Source organism: Canis lupus, chromosome 5, assembly GCF_003254725.2.
Source record: "Canis lupus dingo isolate Sandy chromosome 5, ASM325472v2, whole genome shotgun sequence".
Lineage (NCBI taxonomy): Eukaryota > Metazoa > Chordata > Mammalia > Carnivora > Canidae > Canis > Canis lupus.
In genome coordinates, this window is record NC_064247.1 from 8,742,514 (window position 1) to 8,759,246 (window position 16,733).

At 45.3% G+C, this 16,733-nt stretch overlaps 1 pseudogene; it reads left to right on the forward strand.

The window, feature by feature from the left end:
* The first annotated feature begins 9,574 nt into the window (after window positions 1-9,574).
* LOC112671488 (glutamine synthetase-like) lies at window positions 9,575-10,728 on the forward strand (annotated as a pseudogene).
* The last annotated feature ends 6,005 nt before the right edge of the window (window positions 10,729-16,733 follow it).

Genomic DNA, 16,733 nt, shown 5'->3' on the forward strand with positions numbered 1-16,733 from the left:
AGCTGCACATATTTAATGTAAACAATGTGATGAATCTGGGAATAAGTCTATGCCTAAGTAAGGCATCATACCAGCAAGTCCCTACACATATCTATCACCTTTCAAAATTCTCTTCCATCTCTTTTAGTATTATTATTATTTCATTTTCACTTAGCATAAGATCTATGTTTTCAGCAAATCTTAAATCTGTAATACAGTACTGTTATCTACAGGCACAATGCTGTATGGCAGGTTTCCAGAACTTACTCATCTTGTGTAACTAAAACCTGGTTCTCCTTGACCAGCATCTAACTATTGATCTTCTCCCAGCACCGAATCACCATCATTCTACTCTCTGCTTCTATGAGTTTGACTATTGTAGAGACCATATGAAAATAAGATCACACAATATTTGTCTTTCTGTCTGGCTTATTTCATTTAAGCCTAATGTCTTCCAGGTCCATCCATGTGGACACAAATGGCAGGATTTCTTTCTTTTTTTCTAAGATAGTTATTTATTTATTTATTTATTTATTTGAGAGAGAGAGTACGAGCAGAGGGTAGGGGCAGAGAGAAAGGAAGAAGCAGACTCTCCACTGAGCAGGGACCCCAATGTGGGGCTTGATCTCAGGACCCTGGGATCATGACCTGAGCTGAAGGCAGACACTTAACCAACTGAGTCACCCAGGTGCCTAGGATTTCCTTTTTTAAGGCTGAGTAATGATCTACTGCATGTACACACCACATCTTTTTCATGTATTCATCTTTCCATGGACACTTAGGATGTTTCCACGTCTTGACTATTGTAAATAATGCTGCAGTGAACACTGGAGTGCAAATACCACCATGCAATAGTGATTTTATTTCTTTTGGAGGAATGCCTGGAACTGAAATTACTGGATCAGATTATCGTTCTTCTTTTTTGGTATATTTTTTAATTGGAGTTCAATTTGCCACCATATAACACCCAGTGCTCATCCTGTCAAGTGCCCCCCTCAGTGCCTGTCACCCAGTCAGTCACCCCATCCTCCTGCCCACCTCCCCTTCCACTACCCCTTGTTCATTTCCTAGAGTTAGGTGTCTCTCATGCGCTGTCACCCTCTCTGATATTTCCCACACATTTTTTCTCCTTTCCCCTAATTCCTTTCACTATTTTTTAACATTCCCTGTATGAATGAGACCATATAGTGTTTGTCCTTCTCCGACTGACTTACTTCACTCAGCATAATACCCTTCAGTTCTTGGGATCCCTGGGTGGCTCAGCCTGGGTTTAGCACCTGCCTTCAGGCCAGGGCATAATCCCAGGGTCCTAGGATCGAGTCCCACATAGGGCCTCCCTGTAGGGAGCCTGCTTCTCGCTCTGCCTGTTTCTCTGCCTCTCTCTGTGTCTCTCATGAGTAAATAAATAAAATCTTTTTTAAAAAAATACCCTCCAGTTCCATCCACATTGAAGCAAATGGTGGGTATTGGTTGTTGGCTGAGTAATATTCCATTGTGTGTGTGTGTGTGTGTGTGTGTGTGTGTGTGTAATCTTTCAATAGTAACTCTGAACGTGAATGGACTAAATGATCCCATCAAAAGACGCAGGGTTTCAGACTGGATAAAAAAGCAAGACCCATCTATTTGCTGTCTACAAGAGACTCATTTTAGACCCAAGGATACCTCCAACCTTAAAATGAAAGATTGGAGAACCATTTATCATTCAAATGGTCCTCAAGAGAAAGCTGGGGTAGCAATCCTCATATCAGATAAATTAAAGTTTATCCCAAAGACTGCAATAAGAGATAAAGAGGGACACTATATCATATTTAAAGGGTCTATCCAACAAGACGACCTAACTATCATGAATATTTATGCCCCTAATGTGGGAGCTGCCAAGTATGTCAATTAATAACCAAAGTAAAGACATACTTAGATAATAATACACTAATAGTAGGAGATTTTGACACGGCACTTTCTGCAAATGACAGATGTAAGCACAACATCACCAAAGAAACAAGAGCTTTAAATGATAAACTGGACCAGACGGATTTCACAGATATATACAGAACTTTGCATCCGAACCCAACTAAATACACATTCTTCTCAAGTGCACATGGAACTTTCTCCAGTATAGTTCTATTTAAAAAAAAATTTTAAGGTATCTCCATACTGCTTTCCACAATGGCTGCACCAATTCGCATTCCCACCAACAGTTCATGAGGGTTCTTTTGTCCACATCCTGGCCAAAACTTTTCTTTTTTTAAGATAATAGACAACCTGACAAGTATAGGGTGATATCTCAGTGGGTTTGATTTGCATTTTCCAGATGATTGGTGATGTTGAGCACCTTTTCTCTCTTTTTTTAAGATTTTATTTATTTGACAGAGAGAGTGAGCAAGCACAGAGGGAGAGCAAGAGGGAAAGGGAGAAGTAGATTCCCTGCTGAGTGGAGAGCCCAATGTGGGGCTTGATCTCAGGACCTCGAGATTATGACCTAAGCCAAAGGCAGATGCTTAACTGCCTGAGCCACCTTTGCATATACATGTGGGCCATTTATGTCTTCTTTGGAGAAATGTCTACTCGATCCATAATCCCATCCCATTATAGCATTAAATGAAAATCCAGGATATTGTCATCTAAAGCAGGTCCTGGGGTGCATGTGGCTTCTCGTGTGGTTCCTTGGGTCTCATGTACTAAACAAGTGTCTACTCTCCACATACCTAACATAAAATAGGAGGAAATAGAATAATGAATACTTCCATCTAAAAGAAGAAAATGTAAAGCACATATCAGCCACTGGTCTTTGACAGTTCTGAAGCCCAGTCTTTCACAGAGAGTCAGTCTTGTACTTGAGAATGATTCTCTGTGGATCTTAGCTCTGCCCTCCTTGTTTCTCCCTCTGAAATGTCCTCAAAAGGTGGTCCACATTTCCAGGTGTCCCAGTCTTCTTCCTGTCCCTAAAATACTGGAGGTCAGAGGGACCCTTTTTTTAAAAAAGATTTTATTTATTCATTCATTCATGAGAGACACACAGAGAGGCAGAGACATAGGCAGAGGGAGAAGCAGACTCCTCACAGGGAGCCCAATGCGGGACTTGATCCCCAGAACCCGGGATTACACCCTGAGCCAAAGGCAGACATACAACTGCTGAGCCATCCAGGTGTCCCCAAGGACTCTTTTCACTTGCACTGTCTCTGTGCCTTTTACCCCACACTGATAAGACATTTTTAAAAATCTCTGAGCTGGGATCCCATATGGTGGTTAAGCGCCTGCCTTTGGCCCAGGGCGCGATCCTGGAGACCCGGAATCGAATCCCACGTCGGGCTCCCGGTGCATGGAGCCTGCTTCTCCCTCTGCCTGTGTCTCTGCCTCTCTCTCTCTCTCTCTCTCTCTCTGTGCGACCATCATAAAAAAATAAATAAATAAATAAAAATTAAAAAAAAAAATAAAAATAAAAATCTCTGAGCTGGTGCAATTGCCCTGAGCGGCTGCCACCTGAGACCTCCTTATTTTCTCACTTTCCTCACTGTCTAGCAGCTGGAGAGGCTCTGAGAGCCCATAGAAGAACTCATTTTTTAAAGAATTGTTTAGAAAGTAAAGGAAACTGAGTGCTTTCAAGACATAGATGTATTCCACTGTAGGCTATCTGGTTTCTCTTACATGAGTTCTCAGCAAAGGATGCACCAGAAGAGCTAGAAAAAGAAGAGGGGGAAAAAGACCATCAGCCAATCCCTGAGAGCATTCTGAGAATGTGTTAGATCAACCCTATTGTGCAAAATTTCTTGCATTGGCCTGGCACAATGTGGACATCACCCAATCATCATTCCGTTAGCAAAGTAAGGTAGGGCTGACATAGAGTTACATCCCTAAGTCCCACAGAACATCTGAGATCAGAAATGAACTGGTCTGATTCCAGAAGCTCCCAGGTATACGAGGCACATGTCGCTAAATAGATGGGAAATCTTCAGGGAAGCAGTAAGATGTCATTCTATCTAGGCCTCTGCAGTTCCTGGGGGGCATCAGTCCTCCACTAAAGTACTCTTTCCATCTGCCCTTTTCATTGCCCCGCTCACTCCAGCCTCACCAACAGAGCCATCTCGGCTCCACCGTTTGTGCTGGAAGATCTCAGGCTGCACAAAGCTCTGGTTGTTTTCTGTATGATGATTTGCCTTCGGGCTAACTTGAGAGTTGCTTTCATACACAGATTTCTGACCTGTTTCTCTCCCTGCCCCAGCCCGATGCTCTTCCAGTGACCAGTGCACAAGACGGACCCTCCATGATAAACAAGCTAGTGGGGAGATCACCCCTGGGCCAGCCTGCAGCAGTCCAGGCTGAATGGGGATGAGGAAGAGAATGGTCAGAAGGAAGGAAGCGGAGGTACATGGGCAACACGTGTCAGAACAGGGCAACTTCTTCCTCTCAGCTGGGGGATCAACCCAGAAATCAGATGGCTCCAGGGATACAGAAAGAAATAACTCCAGAGTTTCTCTGAGTTAAAGAAGAGAGGTAATGAAGAAATCTGCGACTGTCAGCCCATCTCAGGGAGCACTCCTGGAGTTGCCCAGGTCACCACATCCCTCCACCTTCTCCTGTGCTAGTGGCCAGTGTCCTTGTAGAAAGTAGTGAATATTGGACATGGTTTGAGGATCCTGCCCCTACCCATCTGTTCTTTACTGTGGGCTACCCTTGGAGTAAGGACCTCAATATTCCTGTTTCTCTGAGCCTCAGAGTACTTACTTGGGCTTTCTGAGGAATGAGTCCCAAGTTTTTCTTTTTTTCTTTCTTTTTTTTTTTTTTTTTAGATTTTTTAAATTACTTTTTTTATTCATGACACAGAGAGAGAGAGGCAGAGACACAGGCAGAGGGAGAAGCAGGCTCCATGCAGGGACTCCAACATGGGACTTGATCTCGGGTCTCCAGGATCAGGCCCTGGGCTGAAGGCAGTGCTAAACTGCTGAGCCACCTGGGCTGCCCAGTCCCAAGCTTTTCAAAATGGCATATTGAAAAAAAAATGACATATTGCCAATTCCAGTTTTGGGCCCTTCCTGAATATTGACCTCCTTTTGGCACTGGAGTTTATTGTGTTGGCTCATTATAATACCCCCTGTCCCTTGGCTTGGCTGCAGAAGGAGAAAACACAGCACCCAGGTAGACTGAAGTGAAGTTTGATTTCTACCCTGGGGCTCCAGGCAAGATGCTTTCAGCTTCCATGAGTGTTGGGGCTTCCAGCTAATATGCATCTTGTCTCTATGGCCATCTAGAAATACCAGCAAGAATGTCATGGTGGTATGGAGACCCTTGGAGAGCAGGTCAAGCCTGAGACAATTTTTCTGCTTTCTTCAGGCTTTCTTCTAATGTAGAAGAGAATTAGATTATCCCAAAGTTTCCTCTAGCTCTTATGCAGTTCTAAGGTCTATATGTCTATTGAATAAGGTCCCAAGGGAAGAAAAGCAGGGAAGCAGGGTTCTGAAAGAGGAAGAGTAGATTCCAATCTCTTTGGAGTTGTGCCATCTCCATCCTCAGCCCAAGGGGAGAACCAGTTTTTCTTCCCTCAGCTTTTGGCTTCCTGTCCCAGCAGTGCTCCTTCTATATAGATGGGAAATGTAAAAAATGAACTGTGACATTGCTGTCCTCCTGACAGTCGTTCCTGTTTCTTGCTTCCACGGTTTATTCTGGAGGTTGTCAAACTGGGGTATGGGACCTCAACTTGTAGAGACAGGAGGATTCAGCTTTGTGCCCTATGCTCAAATCAGTTTCTCATATGGCATAGTGTCCAAACACCTGGGAACTTTCCAAGAAGAGGAAGTGAGTTGCTGAGTGCTGGGGATGGGGTAATCTGATCAGGCACCTAACATTGAAGTCTTGTCTCCATCCGAATAGAAGGAGATCCACACTTGCTCCGGCCTGCTGGGTTCAATCTCACTATGGGTCTCCCAAGAGCCCATGCTCACCTGCAGTCTTTCTAATTCCCCTATTGTTAATTATGTGGGATTCTAATAGTTTGAAATTCCCCCATTAGACTGAAATATCCTCAAGATAAAGGGATTCTATGTTTCTCACCACTCTTCATCTGGTGCTTAGTACCAAACTTGGAACACAGCAGGTTTCCAGAAAGTGTTTGTTATATGAGCAAATGGTTTTAAGGGAGAGGTCAATTTATTCCACTAACATTTGTCCACCACTGATTGACAGGAAGGATAGGTCTTTCTTATAGGGCAGCCTTTTGGGTACTAGGTCTTTCATAGACTATGACTTCCTAAAGACTTAAAGCAGGACTTTTTTTTTTTTTAATGGAGCATATAGCTTTTATAGGATATCCCTTCTTCAAATCCAAACCTAAATGGAGAGTGGATGTTGCTCATTTTACAATATTTTTCTTTGACTGACAACCTGGCGGTCACTGTGACACTATATCTGATTTTCTTTTGCACCATGGATGACCCAAACTCGGTGAGGACCAGCTATGAGAAAAGTTGCTCCAACTATAAGAAATGCTCCGAGTCTTGCAGCCAGAGAAACATTTGTTGTAACCACTTTGACTTCTGCAATAACTACTCAGTCATTTAAGATTCCCTAGGAGGAGGCTAGGATCATGTTGCCTCACAACCAGTTCATTCCTTCCAGGATAATCACTTCTCCTGGATGAGTAGCTTCCCCTTGAGATATGCTCACCGCTTGTTTAGTCCATGTCTTTAGTGTTGGCATTTCTTCCCGTTAAACATGACCAGAACTGACTCTGGCTCTAGTTCATGTCCTGTGACCTATGATTCAAAAGAAGGCCATGGCACCGATGGGGTGGGCAAATGTATCACAGGCTGAGGAAGAGAAGGAGGGTGCTGATCATAATGAGCATCACATTCTTTTAACTGATAAATACTTCCTTCCTTCTTCCCTTCCTTTCTTCTTGCCTTCCTTCTTTTTTTAAGTTGAGTATAGTGGACACACAATGTTACATTAGTTTCAAGTGTACAACATGATGATTTAACAAGTTTATACTTTATGCTGTACTCATCACAAGTATCATCATACGACCCTATTACGACACCATTGACTACATTCCCTGTGCTGTGCCTTTCATCTCTATGACTTCTTCACGCCACCATTGGAAGCCTGTACCTCCCTCTCCTCCTCACTCATTTTGCTGATGTCATTACCATGCCTCCTTATTTTAAAGTTTTGAGTATCTCTTTTAATTCAGACTTTACAACAGCAAGGAGCAATTGGAAATCAGAGGTAGGTTAATGGTGCTGGAAATCTTAGACGTGTCATACAAGAAAGGAATGTGCTGATTAGCATCCATTTAATGCATAGTCGTTACTGCCATTGGGTCTGCAATGAAGACAATGTTCATGAGGTATGTTCATGAGGAATATGAAGTAATAGGTATATAGGATATAAATATAGCAAACTGGAGCAAGGTACAGATTTGGATGTACTGTGCTATGGTGGTTAGGAGCATAGGTTCTGTCCTCAAACAGCCTGGATTTAAATCCCAAGGGACACATATGCTAGCTGTCTGGGCTTCAGCAATTCTCTTCAGCATTGTGCTTAATTACCTCAAATGTAAAATAGGCATAAGGTAAAGGTGTGTCTCAGAGCTTTGATGAAATTCAAATGTGATTATCCATGCAGAGTGCTGCCTGGTTGGATAGTAATGTTCTGGGATCATTATCTGAGGAAACAGCTCAGTGGAAGCTTCAAGTCCAGTGTTATGGAAGAAGGGACAGTGTGGTAGGAGAGAATGAAACCATGAAAATAGAATAGACATGGGTCACCCGGGCGGCTCAGTGGTTGAGCATCTACCTTTGGCTCAAGGCATGATCCCAGGGTCCTGGGATTGAGCCCCACATCAGGCTCCCCTCAGGGAGCCTGCTTCTCCCTTTGCCTGTATCTCTGCCTCTCTCTATGTGTCTCTCATGAATAAATAAAAAATAAAATCCTTTTAAAAAAAAGAAAATAGAATAGACTGTCACTGTAATTTAGTGCATTTTCCATCTAATGTTTATTTAGCACCTACTTTGTGACACAGGTGTCAGGCAATGAGTGGTGTGGTTATACCTGTAGACTGAACTATAGCTTGACCCCAGGGAGCTCGAGTTCTATGTAGGAGAAGTGGATGTGGGGAAGTATCTACCATATGCCCTAATCGAGGAACAGAGAGACTATTCTGGGAGCCCAGAAGAGAAAGGTACTTTGATAGATCAGTTGAGGAAGTATTGAGAGATGAATGAAATGTAATTGGATCTTAAAGACAGAATAGAAACCACCAGGCAAGGATGGAAGGAAAAGTATTTCAAGCATAAGATTGCATGTGCTGGGGCGCCTGAGTGGCTCAGTCAGTTAAGCATCCATCCAACTCTTGGTTTCAGCTCAGGTCATGATCTCAGTGTGGTGGGATCCAGTCCTGTGTCGGGCTCTGCACTCAGTGCGGAGTCAGCTTCAGATTCTCTCTCCCTCTCTCTCCCACTCACTTTCTCTCTCTTTCAAATAAATAAATAAAGTCTTTAAAAAGGATTGCATGTGCTTAAGTACTAAGGCACAGAAAAGGACACTAGATCCAGACAAAGGGATGGCTAGCAATGCAGACGGGATGAGCAGTCTGCAATAAAATGAGGCAGCTGAGTTCCGCTAAGGTCAGTTCCTGAGATGTTTGAGATTGTGCCTACCCCTCCCTTCTCTGCTTTCTCTTTCGCCACCACCTTCCAATACATGCACCTCATGGGGGTATTTCCTCTAGTGAAAATTGCACCTCTCTGTACAGACAGGTTGATATCCCTCCCTCGCTTAGACATTTTCTCCTCTGCACTGTTATGCATTAGACTTGCTGCAGAAGCACTATGGTTGCCTAATGGCTCTGGTGTTATTCAGTAGAAAGATATACCTGGGCAGGAATAGGAGCAGTTCAAGGACACTTCCAGTAGAGATGGCCTCCCTCAAAAACTAGGGCATTCACTTTATCAAAGTTCATCTCTGTCATGAAAATTGTTTGGCGATGTGGTGTCTTTTCCAGACAGATGGCTGTAGACCTTCCATGAGGAACTCTACTGGATGGACAAGCATTGGTTGTCCCAATAGGATCCATTCCTTTTCCCCTTACAATAGTGGAGAACCATGTGACTGCAGAGAGGCTAAATCCCCCTTGGTCCCCTGGGGTGGTGCAGAAACCGACAGTCAATGAGTGAGTTTGGACCAAAGGATTTGTTTTGAGTGGGCATATAATCTAAACTGGTCTGATGGAAGTGAATATTTGGAATCTGGAAGAAAATTTAGGCACAAATGAAGTCTCTCTCTAGCTGATTTGTACACATTTGAGACTGTGGTTGATGTAGCCATTTCATAACCACAAACATAAACAGCAGGAGGACTAATCCTTCTCAGGAAGAAAAAGGCAGTGTGAGAGAAACCCAGAGAAATGAAGCCAGAGTATCCTCTATGTGACCAACTCTGGAAAAACTTCATCCTTCGGATTTCCAGTGTGGTTGGCCAAAAAATTATTTAAATGTCGGCAGAGCTAAGAATGGGAGTAGAATGGAGCTTCTGAGCAGCACACTCGGCCTCCTCTCCTCACCGCACCTCACTCTCGCGGCCTGCCTGCCCTGCTGCCTGTTACCCGCCCAGAACAACTTCCACCATGGCTACTTCCTCGAGTTCCCACTTAAACAAAAGCATCAAGCAGGTGTACATGTCCCTGCCTCAGGGCGAGAAAGTGCAAGCTATGCATATTTGGATTGATGGGACTGGAGAAGGATTACATTGCAAGACCTGGACCTTGGACAGTGAGCCCAAGGGTGTTGAAGAGTTGCCTGAATGGAATTTTGATGGCTCTAGCACCTTTCAGTCTGAAGGCTCCAACAGTTACATGTATCTTGTCCCTGCTGCCATGTTTCGTGACCCTTTCCGCAAGGACCTCAACAAGCTGGTGTTCTGTGAAGTCTTCAAAGACAACAGAAAGCCTGCAGAAACCAATTTAAGGCATACCTGTAAATGGATAATGGATAGGTGAGCAACTAGCACCCCTGGTTTGGAATGGAGCAGGAATATACTCTCATGGGCACAGATGGACACCCTTTTGATTGGCCTTCCAATGGCTTCCTTGGGCCCCAAGATCCATACTACTGTGGCGTGGGAGTAGACAAAGCCTATGGCAGGGATATCATGGAGGCTCCCTACCAGGCCTGCTTGCACGCTGGCATCCAGATTGCTGGGACAAACGCTGAGCTCATTCCTGCCCAGTGGGAATTCCAGATAGGACCCTGGGAAGGAGTCGACATGGGAGATCATCTCTGTGTGGCCCGTTTCATCTTGCATCATGTATGTGAAGACTTCGGAGTGACAGCAACCTTTGATCCTAAGCCCATTCCCAGAAACTGGAATGGTGCAGGCTGCCACACCAACTTCAGCACCAAGGCCATGCTTGGTGAGAGGAGAATGGTCTAAACACACTGAGGAGTCCATTGCGACACTGAGCAAGCAGCACCAGTACCACATCCGAGCCCACGATCCCAAGGGAGGCCTGGATAATGCCCGGCACCTAACTGGATTCCATGAGACATCCAACATCAACTTTTCTGCTGGCGTGGCCAACCGTGGTGCTGGCATCCGCATTCCCCAGACTGTCGGCCAGGAGAAGAAGGGTTACTTCGAAGACCGTCGCCCCTCTGCCACCTGCGACCCCTTTTCGGTGACAGAGCCCTCATCCTCACATGTCTTCTCAACGAAACTGGCAATGAACCCTTCCAGTACAAAAACTAAGCGGACTAGACTTGCAGCCATCGAACCCCTCCTAATCCTCCATCCTGCCTCCGTGTTTGCCCCTGTCTTGGCTGTCCTAATAGCTGTAACTCAAAGGGCAGAATATAGAGGTCTTTTTTTTATTCCTCATGCCCAGTTAATATCTCTTGCTTTCTTTGGCCAGGATAGAGGGGTCAACTCCTTAGTCTTTTTACAACACCCCCACCCCATTCTTTTTCCCTGTCACTGAAAGCCGTCAAGAATGTTAGTAGGGAGGGGGTGGGGAGACATAGCCACTGTTCCCATTTAATCAGGTGTGTTTGTCCAATAGGTGTAGCTATCCGGACAGAGAATAGTGTTTGTGAAGGGAGGGCTCTTTCTTCGAGGTAGCTGAGTGTTGGGGGCGGGGGTTACTTACTCTGGGGTTAGGTTAGGATTTCCCCTCCTGGTGGGAAGTTCCACTTCGTATAAGGTTATGACCAACTTTCTATTAAAAGTGAGACTTGGGGATCCCTGGGTGGCACAGTGGTTTAGCGCCTGCCTTTGGCCCAGGGCGCGATCCTGGAGACCCGGGATCGAATCCCACATCGGGCTCCCGGTGCATGGAGCCTGCTTCTCCCTCTGCCTATGTCTCTGCCTCTCTCTCTCTCTCTCTCTCTCTCTCTCTCTCTCTCTCTGTGACTATCATAAATAATTAAAAAAAATTTTAAAAAGTGAGACTTATGAGAGAATCAGGCAGGAATATACCTCCCGTCCTCCTGGTGCAGGGCTTCCCCTACCTGGGGCGAGACAGCCCTCACCTAAAGACAAGCTCAGCGTAAGGATGAATTGACCTACCTTAGCAGAAAAAGTTCTTATTGCTTGGTCCTCCATTTATAACACAAAACAGAGTAGTATTTTTATATTTAAATGTAAAAACAAAAAAAATTATATATATGGGTGTGCAGATACATGTGTGTGCTTTTTTTCCTAAAGGAGGAAAAACATTCTGGTCACGGAGAGCCAGATTTGAGGTGAATAGTCTGGAAATAAGGATATCCTACTGAGTGGAGACTTGGTATTCCCTCACTGCCACTATAGGGCTCCCATGTGCCCTGCCCACCCTTCTGCAGGTGGGGGGGTGGACACCAGTTGGTTAACAGGTGGAAAGCACCATGTAGAAGGAGGAGTCACCTGAGCCTGGTGGCTTTGGTTTAAAAGACACACACGTACACAAAGAGGTTTAGATATAAAGAGAAGAGTTGGCTGGTCAACTTGCATGTTACTGGGTTATTGGGATTATTTTCTGATGGGACTAGCATGTCACTGAAGCAGGCCTTTTGATATCTTAAAATTTTAAAAGCAAAAAAAAAATATTTAAATGTCTTAGCCAGCTTGTGGTGGGGCTTCTATGACATCCAATCTACAGATTACATCAATAGAAAACTATTTGATGATATAGTTGAATTAGACAAATTTTAATAAAAAACGATAATTTTTCTTTATTCCCCAAGGAGGAATTGCTATTTATTTTTAAGATTTTATTTATTTAGGGCAGCCCGGGTGGCTCAGCGGTTTAGCGTCGGCTTTGGCCCAGGTTGTGGTCCCGAAGACCCGGGATCAAGTCCCACATCGGGCTCCCTGCATGGAGCCTGCTTCTCCCTCTGCCTGTGTCTCTGCCTCTCTCCCTCTCTCTCTCTCTCTCTCTCATAAATAAATAAATCTTTTAAAAAAAGAGTTTATTTATTTATTCATGAAAGACACAGAGAGAGAGAGGCAGAGACACAGGCAGAGGGAGAAGCAGGCTCCATGCAGGGAGCCCGATGTGGGACTCGACCCAGGGACTCCAGGATCACGCCCCAAGCCCAAGGCAGACGCTCCACTGCTGAGCCACCCAGGTGTCCCAGGAATTGCTATTTAAAAGCAGTGACCAGCATTCCAAATTCCTTCCTGGATTCTCAGTTTCCCATCTTCATAATTTGATGTTCTCTTTCTCTTCCAAATAGTGCATATTCATTGATTTAATATCACAAATTTAACAACGCCCTATTTAAGCACGACAATATTACTCAAAAGAATATTTGTTGCAATTGAGGTATTTTTCCTCTTTATGCTATGGCACAAAATAATACAAACCACGTTAAAAATATAAGAAAACATGAAATCTGAAGAAACTCTTCTAAAGAAATCTAAATTTGCCTTTACAGAAGGATGACTAAAGCAAATCACTGGAGGTTTAAAACAATCTGTTTATTTTTTTCATACAGTCTCATGGTTATACTTTAATTTCACAATGACCTTACATAATAACAGATATTTATAACCTCGATATTATACTAGTCCAAGCCCCCTCCGCATCAATTGAAGACAGAATATTCTGTTTAGAATTATGTAAGAGTAGCATTAAAGTTAATATTAAACATTATTAGAAAATACTCAGAATGATAAAATAACGTCATAGGGATATATAATAATATTTCAATATTTTCTAGATTTCATCTGGAGTATATACACAAAAAGGAAAAGTCCACATTAGGAAAAAGGAAAAGGAGAATGTCAAATCGATAAAATGTGGAGGTAACCTCTAGAAGCCACGAGATCAATTTATAAAAGACACCATTTACTTTATTTACAACAGATTTTAGTTTTGAACTTATCATCATGTGACTGGCATTCCTTTCCAGGTACTTAACACTATGGTAAATTACAAATTTGGGGTATTTTGGTTTAGGACAAAAGTATGAATTACTACACGAATTACAATGTCCCAAACTTGGACCTCAAATTTTGCATTATTAGGAAACTGTACTATTGCTGCAGAAATAAAAATCTTTTATTGCCTAAAAATGTATGAAATTTGCTGTTCTTATAAAAGATACTGTTCCACTTTCTCAGTTCCTCCCAAGCTCCTTGAAGAGCTGCCCATACTCACTATGTCCTCCTATCGTGGTCCCTTCATTCCTCAACCCTCTGTGCTGTGGCTCCTGTGCCGCTTCTCCATCAATCTGCTCTGCCAATAACCTACCAGTCATCACAGAAAGAGAGAGCGATGCTCCTCCGTCAAGGCTCCCCCCTGCTTCTGGGGCCTTCGCCCACTTTCTGTTGCCCTGGTCTCCCCTGTCTCGAGTCGCCCACCCCTACCCCCACTCCCCTCCCTGGACAACCTCTGTAAGTCTCAGAACACAAGCCATCAGGAGGCTCAGAGACTGCGTCGCATCTACAGCTGGTGAGCCCATCTCCTCTGCCTCAGGCCTTGGCTCCTTCTTGGACTTGGAGCCTCTCTGTCCGTCTGCCAGTTGCACACGTCTTCCTGAGCTTTCCACTGACTCCTCCAACCCCGATGGGAAATGGATCCCATTCCCCGGTCTGGGGTCATCACAGTCACTCCTGAGTTGTGGGATTAGAAGCCAGGCAGCTGGTAGCCAGAGAAGCACAGTGATTGTGAGGGAGGAGGAGATGCAGGCCAAGGAAGGCTGGTGATTTGCAGGCGAGATGACGCAAGGGTGACCTGACAGTGCCTGGTGTTGGGGAGCAGGAGCCAGGGGGTGGGAGGGAAGGGATGAGGGAAACTGGGAGGAGACAGGAGGATGCTGCATGCTCCTCAGGAGCACATGAGGAGGGAGACAGGACCAGAGAGGGTCAAGGATGACCAAGGTGGGGAGCGGGGAGCGGACACCTCCACCAGCAAGGGAAGAACAGTTAGTAGGGCTTCCATTCCAGTCCTTTTCCTTGATATTTATTACAGAAATCTTGACCTTTACAGCAAAAGATCGATATCCTCAGGGTTCCTAGATGGTAATTCATAGATTGGCAATTATTAGAGCAGTCCAGCTGAGTGTGGTTGTAGCGCCACCCATCTGGAAGAGAAGGACGTTCACACTTAGGCTCAGAGAGCAATAATTGGAGCTCAGAGAAAGAGGGCATTTTCCCTAACCATGCCAAGCCTGGCCTCCAGATGAGGGGCACACCCACCTCCCAAAAAGCCTCCCTCAGACTGGAGGGCCCCTTCACAGTCTCAGGAGGCAGGCACCAGCCTAAGCCAGGAGCTCTTGGCTTGGCAGCATTACCTCTGTCAGTGAAAATAAAGAAATCTCTGGTTCTGCATCCAGGACCCTGCTCCATGGTGCAATTGCTCTTGCCTCTCAAACAATGACCTCTCTTAAAATTCTCGCAGACCATACATAACGTGGTTGGACCTATGGAAGAAAAGACATGAAGGCTAATTCCAGGATTGAATGGATTGAGATGAAAGTGTACTAGGATATTGGTAGGGCCTTGGAGTTCAAGGGGAAACCATGACCCTCAACACCTTCTCCAATGTACTCTTAAAACTTGGCAATGCTCCCCACTGGGTTGTGTCCCTTAATTCTTTAAGGATATGAGCCTTTGACACAGGAATCTTGTTTCCACTAAAAATAAAGTGAAAGGCATTCTGTTAATTATGGTGTCATTACACAGAACACAATGAGAACATCCATATACGGCTGCCTGAGGCCAGGAATCTATAAGAAAATGATAGGACATAAGGACTGCAGAGGCTCCAAAGTGAGGATGCAGTCTTACAAAATTTCCTACCATACCTCCCGCCAAACATCATTTGATGCCCAAACATACCTAAGTGGCAGCAAGCACTTGACATGGAAATATCGGTTCAACATAAGCCCTTCAATGACATGTTCCAGCAACACTACCCTAGGCTGCTTCTTTATAGAAAGTCTTGAGCTACCATTGGCTCTGCTGCTGAGGGCCATCCCAGCCAGCCCCGAGGCCCTCGGGTGAGAAGAGCCCTTGGCCCCAGTCCACCCCCAGGGAGTGACTGACTCCACTCAGAGATCTTAGGAAGGGACCTGAACTCTTTCCCTGGGAGTAGTTGGCGTGGGGACAGCAGACAGAGACCTTAAATCCTTGGTGGACAGATCAACCCAGAACCTGGTCCTTAACTTCGTTCCCTCCCAGCCAGCCCGGTCACCACCCCGGGGCTGCACTCCAGCCTGCCTGCACATCCTCGCCCCCCCCACCCCCGCCCCCTGGCCCAGGCCCTCACCCACTCCTTGGAAGAACACAAAGGGGAAGACTGCCAGCAGCAGGAGCAGGAGCAGGAACTTGTCCATCTCAGGTCGGGATGGCAGCAAGATGTGCGCGCTGGCTGGAGCAGGGGAGCACAGTGCCCAGGAAGGGCTAGGATGGGTTGCTCTAGAATCTGGACTGTGCTGTGCCCAAGCTGTGGGCAGAAGCTTCCTGTTCACACCCGCACAGGGGTATTTCACCACCGCCCAAGCTCAGGAGACCTAGCCCCATTGGATACTTCCAGGGATAAAAGATGTCCCCTGTGTCCCTCCTGTTCCCTTGAGACTGCCTCCTGCTGAGTGGGGGGACATGCTGCTTGGCCAGATCTGGGGGGCCCCTCGATAGTCCTGACCCTTCACTCTCTGGACATCCCACTGTGCCATGTCCAGGACCGGGGCTACTCATGTGGGCGGGGCCTTGCTAAATACCATTTCCTCCGGGTCCAATGTCCCCTCTGACCACCTCCCCACTAGTCCCATGGCCCAAGCCAGTCCCCAACCTGGTGGATGCCCTGCTTCAGGGCTCAGGATGCGTTCATCATAGGGGTGTTCTGTACCTCATGCTTCCTCTTCCCCCTCGTAGTTAGGACAGGGCCCTTTACTAAATAAAAATTATTCATGACATTTGTTAAAGACAGTAAGGTAGACTTTATCCAAGGGGACAATTGTAAGAGGGTTTTGTAGTAGGGGAAAGAGATAAGACTAAGCTCTGAATACAACAAGATCAAATGGAAATTTATAGCCAAGAAGCAAGCCAAGCAAAATTCAGGTCAGTAATGCAAAATCACTAACAAAACCCATCAGGTCTGAGAATTCTTGCGAGGTTGACTGGACAGGAGTCTTGTGGAAGGCAGGACACGGTGACAGGATGTGGAGGGTTAGGGATGAAATATTTGATCAGATGACAAGGTGAAGGTTTTTTACCAAACTGACCCAGCAGTCTCCTTGCTAAAATTGGATATAACATGCCGAGGATGGGGCCCAAAGTCAGGAACT